Source organism: Crassostrea angulata, chromosome 7, assembly GCF_025612915.1.
Source record: "Crassostrea angulata isolate pt1a10 chromosome 7, ASM2561291v2, whole genome shotgun sequence".
Lineage (NCBI taxonomy): Eukaryota > Metazoa > Mollusca > Bivalvia > Ostreida > Ostreidae > Magallana > Magallana angulata.
The window spans coordinates 29445038-29454090 of NC_069117.1; the positions used below are offsets into that span (position 1 = coordinate 29445038).

At 31.0% G+C, this 9053-nt stretch overlaps 1 pseudogene; it reads left to right on the forward strand.

Moving 5' to 3' along the window:
• Nucleotides 1-320: 320 nt before the first annotated feature.
• On the forward strand, nt 321-8685 carry LOC128155805 (medium-chain acyl-CoA ligase ACSF2, mitochondrial-like; annotated as a pseudogene).
• The last annotated feature ends 368 nt before the right edge of the window (nt 8686-9053 follow it).

Below are 9053 nucleotides of genomic sequence, written 5' to 3' on the forward strand. Positions count from 1 at the left end.
TTTCTCAATAACACATTTATTTATTAAATTATTTATGGGTTTTTAATTCATCAAATTTTAAATTAGCCCACCGACAACAAGTGCAAATATTTCTCTACATTTATTAGACGTCAGTGTTACTATTTAAAGTTGTGACCAATCTAAGGTATCTCACTTGTTGTAATGTACTGGTTATATATATATTTAATATATATATATATATATATATATATATATATATATATATATATATATATATATATATATATATATATATATATATATATATATATATATATATATATATATATATACATAGATGAGGTGTACAAATACACAAACCTTTGTCACACTGGAGCGATAAAGCTTGACCTAAATAGCAATTTACGAATCTGCCATTTAAAATATAAAACTTTCAAAGCTTTGAACTTTGAATATTAATGCTAGCTGGTTGATTTTACCCCAACAGAGCAGTCAATTTTGGGGACTTAACCAAAAGAAGTATGTATTTTTTATATACCGATAATTTTACCGAATATAATTCACAGATATTGCAATGTAAATGTAAATGTATTATTCAGTGTCTATGTACAATTTATCAAGGTGCCTTTTTGGATAACTGAGGGTCATTTGCTGCATGGGGGAGATGGTATAAAAGCACTTTATAAAGAGAAAAGTTGCTTGTACGATGTCACTATGAATCTATTATCTGGTGATTTACCATTGGGCGGACCTATTTGCTTATTACAAAGAGAAGACTACAATACACCGACCATGAGACGGTGAGTACGACATATGCTAAATACAACGGAGAGCATTTCCATGAACCCAATTGCTTTCTTTGTATGAAATATATTGAAGGTTTGTTTGTTTTAAAGTAAAAATTTCATATTTTGATATTTAGAATGAAAGTAATTAGTAATTGAAAATGAATTTTTGCTAACATAAGGACGAGAGTGACTATCACTTTTCGTCTATTTTCATTAATAATGCATGCGATATACCTCTTACAACATAATCTAACATAATCTTCTCATTATGAATGCAGTTTCTTTCTCTTTTGAAAGGGACTGTAAACCAGCCAAAGGCCTATCTAAGAGCTACTGCCAAGGCGCGTGTGCGATACCTCTAAGCGCTCAAACAATCGGCGATGTTCTTTTCTCCAAAGAAATCGATCCGGATATGACTCTCTTTACGTCACCTGAGTATTACCAGAGGATGACAATCAAAGAACTTCAAGGAAAAGTAGGCGTCATATCAACACCCTTTACTTTTCATTTAACTAATGTATACATTTTTTCTATTTTCAACAATATCTTTTATTTCTTATATTGCAATGAATATCTGTCCTTTCTTATCGTAAAAAATACCCCAGGTATCCTATCATGTCGTTCGAGTGCCCTAGCTATCACATCGAAGGCTTTACATTGTATCGTTTTTGCATATAGCCATCGTTTTTACTCGCGTTTTATCGTGCATAATCTATGTGTATTGCACTAAATGTTTTCATAAGAGATTAGTTTTTGAGGGGTTTTTTTCTAAAGTCTTACTGTGTTTGCACGGACATAATATCAAAATTAAGCAAGGTATATAATTTTTTACTGTTTGATTTGTTTTAGCGTTTATCTCATATATCTCAGACACATAGGTTGAAGCATTCCTTAGATATGATACTACATATGTCTGTTAAATAACGATGAATTTTGGATTAAAGATTTGGTATAAGATTTCAATCTTAAACTGTCAAATGCATTCGGTTTGTCATATGAACCCGCGTCAGTATAATTTTTTTCATTTTTTATTTTCTCGCAACAATCGTTACCGTAATTTATTTTGAGTGAGAGCCATCATAGAAGCATTTTACAATTGCATAATATTTACATTTTTAACTGTGTTTGTCTGTGATAACATTACAAATCAATTTTAAAACATACAGCCCAATAATTTCATAAAAGGTGAGTGACACAAAATGGGCGTGTCTGATAGCACAACCGAAAAACGGACTGGCTACGCCACCTTGTAATTCATAGCATGTGCTACATTTAAAAAATTGTGGTTTTAAAATGTTGTTTCAAATTGTAGAATTTAAAAAAATATAAATTTAAGTTATAAGCAATCATTCTTTGAATATCATAAGGTGATAAATTCGGTTGGGGCGTGGCCAAATCCAATAAAGCCCGAATCTGTCTATATTTAACTTTATCGTTGACGAGCTTTTTGTGTCTTATTATATCACACTTTTTTCAAACAGGCAGTACTGTTCTCAAAATGGCTTCTACAGAATGACGTCAAAAAAGGTGATGTCGTCATGGTGACTGGTGTTGCAAATCTATACTATTTACCCGTACTACTAGGTGCTGTCTCTGTTGGCTGCATTTGTCAAACAGTAGGTGTAAGGTGTTTTTATAAGCAAAATTACATTTATATAATAAATTACATCTAAAATTATTGTTAAATATCATAATCTATATAAAATATTACATTTCAGGTAACCACGTCACATTTCAGACAAAATCTAATTCAACAGGTATATGCATTTATCCCATTCATTTTTGAATTAATCTGTTTGATAACTAAGTTATCTAAGGCTATAGTTTGTTTGTAAATTCATAAATAATATGTAATTTTTAAGCTGACATACGTCTGCTCCTTGTGGGCAAATTATTTTTCTATCAATTATATCAACATGCAAGATGAATACGTTGGCATGCAAGATAGTAAGGTCAACGTGCAATATAATTATGTTGACATGCATGTTACATGTTGACAAAATGTCTTGCATGTTGACATAATTTATCTTGCATGTAGGGGTAAGAAATATCCCACCATATGATTTTTATATTGTCAATCATTACTAATTTCCAACTTGTACAATTATGAAAATAGCAAAACGATACGTCAAACAAATCAGGAAACCACACACAACTTTACAACTTTATAAATTTTTCAAAATTTGTCAAAGCAGGGATTGATTTTGTATATAGATGTATATTAATTCATCAATTCATTGATATGTCATTTTAGATTAATCCTTCGGTAATAGTTGTGGGACATCAAATAGAAAAAGAGGCATATGCATATGCTGAAAAACTGAAAAACAATCAGGTTTCAGACAGGTAAAATGATTATTGAAAAACACAGGATAATTCAAAAGATATCAATATTTTATATGAACATTAAAACAAAACCGATTTTTTGTTTGCTGCTGACTTTTTTCTTACACTTAATAATTTTCTTATCAGGCCTTCCAACCTTAAACTGATCGATATTTGGGGGAACAATAATAAAGGGTAATTTGTTGTTTAAATTTGTTTTGTCATTTGTTTTGGTTAGATACTGCTTTCGGCTCTGATTAGAAATAGACAATGCCAAAAAAATGTATTTTGTCAGGAAAAAAACGTTTGTACAAAGTTTACAAAATGCGTTGCTTTAATTAACAAAATAAATAACAATTTTCTTTAGGTTTACATAATATTATATTTCATGATTAGTCAGGAATATCTTTCGGATGACAGTTAATCACTGATGATCAATATGACAGTGCAGTGCGATTGGTTTCTCCTGAAGATCCAGCAATAATCCTTCGCACAACGGTAAGAAAGGATCGAGTTAGTTCACCAGAAAATGAATCATTTTTTTCTCGACTAATACGGTCGTTGTTTGTAACAGATTAATGCAATGCTACAAGTGGTGAAATTGTTGCCTTAATCTTTAAATGATTGGAATGTCTCTTTTTGTTTTTTAGGGATCTACAGGTTCCAGTAAAGCTGTTTTGCTAAGTCATAAAACACTGGTAAATCTTGGAACATTCTGTGTAGACCGTTCGATGGCTTGCGACGAAGAACACCAAAAAGTATTTTATATGTTGTGTCATATTTTTGAGAAGCATGTCATAATACATAAAACGTCTTAAGTTTTCTGAGTAAACAATCAAAATATAGGTAATCAACACAATATTTGTTCAAGGACATTGTTGCTGTCCCTAACCCTGTGACAGATGACGTGCAAGCACCGATAATCACCGTGCAAATTTTAGTTAATTGGAAATCCAAATGTTGCGTCTTTTGTCCTACTTGGCTTGATTATGGGTGTGAAGATATCGAAAGATTTGCCATATTTCTTCAAGACGAAAAGTAAGTTATGCATAAGATTTGTTCTTAATTGTTCCACAACTGTTGTACATGTATGCCTAAAGAAGGACAACTGTAACTGGTTAAGTTTTTACACATTATCAGTTAGGACTGCTTCCCTTTTGCTTGACTACAAATATACAACCTCGCGTATTGTAATAACATTTTTGCTCTCTTTTCTCAATCAATGCTATTAAAAAGCTCAGGTACACCTGTAAACACAAAAGTTTCACAACTAACACAATAATAGTAAAACATGTCTACATGTATCAAACTGTAAAAAACAAACAAGCAAGGTTATATACTTTGTAGATTTATTCTGTCCAGTTTTAGTGTATTTTGTACTCACATACAAATCATTTTTTAATTGAAAACCTTTAAGGGTTAACTGAATATGTTAATTTAACATCCGTTTCCTTATTTTTTTTTTCCATTACAGAATAACTTCTTACCGGGGTTATACTTACGAGATAGTTAAATTAGTCAACTCAGAGTTCATAAATTTGTACGACATCTCAAAGTTGACGTTGGGAAATTATGATTCAGATGTAATGCTTAATAGCTTTATTAAAGTAACAGAAATTTAATGCCTGGTATTCTTTATATAAATTCAATTTATCAAAACTAATGAGCGCCAAATATAATGCTTCATTCAAGTAAAGGTTCAACTCCAGTAAATGTTTTAATATGTAAATAGTATGTAATTGATTGGCGGGAAAAATAATTGTAATTGAAATTCAAAAACAATAATAACGAATACCCATAATCTCTCTCTTTTTAGTAAACATGGTGGCACAAGCAGTATCGAAATCTATGCGTGAAAAAATATTTCAATATTTCCCTAAATCTATGGTAAGCACGTGCTACATGATGGATTCATATTACCATACATGTCTGTTTTCTCACTGAATACCCGTTCTGTTTGTTACGAAAAAGTTGTTTAAAAAATCAGTTTTATTCTGATGTTGTTAATTTCATCACTAATAATTGAAAATATGTCGTAGTCATATATAAGCAGTGTTTTTATATTTCTAAAACTGAGTTTTGTAAAATGGCAGACATCTTATAATAAAAATATGGTTCTGTATTTTAGTGCCCTTTCGATGTGCATTATATATGTCTTATGAAATAACAGTATAAAGAATATGTAATGTTATTTTACAGGTGATTTATGGGGCAAGCGAATGTTTAGTGGGAACTGCAACTTCCTCTTCTCTATCTTCCCAAGAACAACTCATGAATAGCATTGGTTACCCCTTCCCTCATACTGAGGTGAGATTGTCAAAATGTTTTATCCTCGGATCGTTTATTAAAGTTATTCATAATATTTAACATCCTGTATGAAATTTCAGATAAAAATAGTCGGAAATGGAGGAGAACTTCTTCCCATTAGGACCCCTGGTGAAATTTGCATAAAAGGGTTTGGAGTCTTTTCAGGATATTTATACAATGAATCGGAGACCTGCCCCGTAGATAATAATGGATGGCTTCATACGGGGTAGAAAATCTCTCTCTCTCTCTCTCTCTCTCTCTCTCTCTCTCTCTCTCTCTCTCTCTCTCTCAGATGTTAAGTCTGAAGAAATGCATATGAAGTACTAGAAATAAACCTTAAACAGCAGAGATGAATTAAAAAAAGCAAACGAAAAATACGAAGACCTATATTGACATGCAATGAATCCATCAAATTTCATATACTTATTTTGAAAATATCCTTGATCCGTTTTGTTTTCAGTGATATTGGCGAAATGGATGATACAGGTCACATCGTTTTCATTGGTCGTAAAGGAGATCACATGACGTTTAAACATGGCGGCGATAAAATCTACCCAAAACATATCACCGATGTTGCTTCGTCTCATCCAAATATTTTTGAATCAGCAGTAAGTTAAACTAATCAGAATGTTAAATTCACACTTAACCAGTCTATTTCATTCAAAATATTTTATCCTCAATAAACTCGCAGTATTCATGCAAAAGCATCTTTTCAAACATTTTATATATATCATAAAAATATAGGATTTGGAATACTATAATAGTAGTTGTTTTTATTTATAAAAATCTAAGTTCTGCCCTTTTTTTAAATAATGTGTTCACGTCTGAAGATTAAGAGCTAACGTCTATTCAATTTTTGAACATTCCTAGGTTGTCGGATTACAAAGCGACGAAAACGGAGACGACATATTTCTCTTTTGTGTGTACGTAATTTGTTAGAAATTAGATATAGTTGAATCCAAACTAATATAATCAATATTTGTTAAGTAAAGACATCACAGTATCATTGGTCTAGAATTATATTTCAAGGACAAAACTTCTTTGACGAAATAATGATATGTTAAATGTTGAGTTAAGTTGTTCCCCCAAATATTCACAGTTTGTTTGTGTCAGTTTGTTCATTTACTTTCCTAATGGTGTCTCTCTACGTTCAGTGCATTGTTTTTATAATTTAAATTTCTTTAATAACACTGTATGTTACTGTGTTAAATTTTCATAATTGATGTTTGTAGTTTGCAAATACATTTGTAGATCGTATACAATATTTAAATTTTCCGATTAAAATATTAATTTATATAGCAAAATAATACTTGTTATCAATCCCCTTGTTTGCATATCTTTGACAATAAACAATTTTATTTTTTTTTATATCGCTTACTTTTCATATACATACATAATATTTGTTTCCCTTTTGAAGCTTGAAAGATGAATCCAAAGATTCTCCAAACAGTCTAAAGGACTTTATGGTGCAAAATGTGAGATTGTTTTAGATCAATTACAAGTCTTTTGTTGGAAACCCATGACAAGATTCACATATACACTTACCGACTACATGAATACATTAGATCCATTTGCACAGAAATCTAATGCACTGAAGGGTTGGTGGGGGCATTATAGCTGAACGTGAGAGAAACAAATTTTAATGCGGAATAAATTGAGGGTAAATTATTCTCCCATCTCCATTATTTTTTATGTAGAACCATTTTAACAAGAGTTTGGACTTTGGGTAGTTGGTGTCAAACAGCATTGTGACGTAGGCCTGTCTATTTCATTGCTAGCCACTCATTCATTGCTCTCTGAAATCAACAAGATTTGTCTGGTTTTTGAGCTAAGACTACGCAATTGGTGTATATTTTACTTGAAACCAGTGTCATTTTAACTTGTTTTGACGCAAGAAATAGATAGTTACGTCCTACAGAAAGTCCAAGGCCTTGTTAAAAGGGTTCTATTTCTTATGCCAATGGAAATCTAAAATATTTTGATAGTTAACGTTGAAAGCATATAAAGTGTTACGTTTATAAGTTTACAAGGATTTGTAAGACGGGATCAAACAGGGTGGCGCTCACGTACTACAATATTGCTTTTAGGCTCCACATGAAATCGTGATACCTGACTACATTGTCCCTGTAAAATGTCTTCCACGTATAGGTGAGAAAGACTATAATATATAATTGAGTATATATTAGATAAAAAAAGGAAATGGTCAAGGATATAGTATACGTTTCATGGGAATGAATACATACTGGTAAATTTAGGAATGTGTTGTTGTTCACAAAATTACATTTCTCGTAAAAAGTACATGAATGTTAATTATTTTGCAAAAATTCCAGGGGTTGAAAATATTTTTGAACTAAATTCACATTCTAAATTTTTTTAAGCGAGGTTGTTTTATTTTAAAATGTTAGACTGAAATTGTTTCTTTTCCAAGAAATATTCATAACTGTGTGTTTTTTTATCTGCTACATTGTAATAGGAGTGTTTGTTTTCGAATATTTATTCCCCCCCCCCCCAAAAAAAATATCCTCAAACAAACAAAAGGCAAACATATTATTGGATATTTTGGGTACAAAAAAAGAACTCGAACGGTATTTTCTCGGAGTCAACCTGAATGACATATAAATAAATAATTCACGTTCAAAATCTAAAGCGTACCAAACACCTAGGTTTTTTTGCAATGATTCATAACTTGTTATCTTTCTTTGAAAGTGTGTGTTATTCCAGAATATTGGGAAATATAAATGCAAATGATAAAGTTTCACAGCTGTTACATGCACCTTTATTTTATTGATAGCATGGATTGAACTATTTGTATACTTTTTCTCTAATCGTGTGAGGCCTAGGATTACGGGATTTACAACAAATTCCAACGAAAAAAGATCAGACCTAGGACAGTGTTTCTCTAATGTGTATAGAATCTAAAGTGATTTTCACATCATATCGAATTTATTATCTTTATGCAAATAAGAAATAATTTAAAATCAATAATTACCTTCAACATATTAAAACGTTTTTCATATGAAAAGAAAATATTTTGATATTATTGCCTATCTACATTTTTGCTTTTAGGTGGATAGTCGAGCTCTGGTAGCCATAGCAACGGAAGTGCGTCAGGCAGCCCAGGCTTCTTAATGAATTGGATCATCTCGAGGCCACGCGAACACGTCTAAAACTATGTCCATTTTTGCAAACTTAATTATATTTTTTGTTGACAATATTAATTCTTATATGTACTACATGACTGTTCATGAATAAATCAATCGTACTTTTAATGAGATTTGAAGATTATTTAACTTCCAATTATACAGTAATGATTGAAAAAAGGCGTTCTCCCTGGAATTGTAACATATTTTTGAAAAGTATTGTTTTACTACATGATTATTGCATGTTTATTAGATTCAAAAGTATCATTTTTTATATCAAAGTTGTCTGTACCTGGTATTTTGTTGTCTGGCATTTTTATGATCAGATTTTGTTTGATTTACGTTCAATTGAAAAAGGATAAAGATTTATGTCATTCACCTCCTCAATGGAGTATGTTCCTACATTTATTTATTATCTCTTAACTTGACGCTTTTTATATATCTAAGTTGTTCGGAACAACTCGATTCAGTTAAGAGTGGTACGATATATGTTAATTGTTAATGTTTATTATATATTTATGGCCCTAAACAT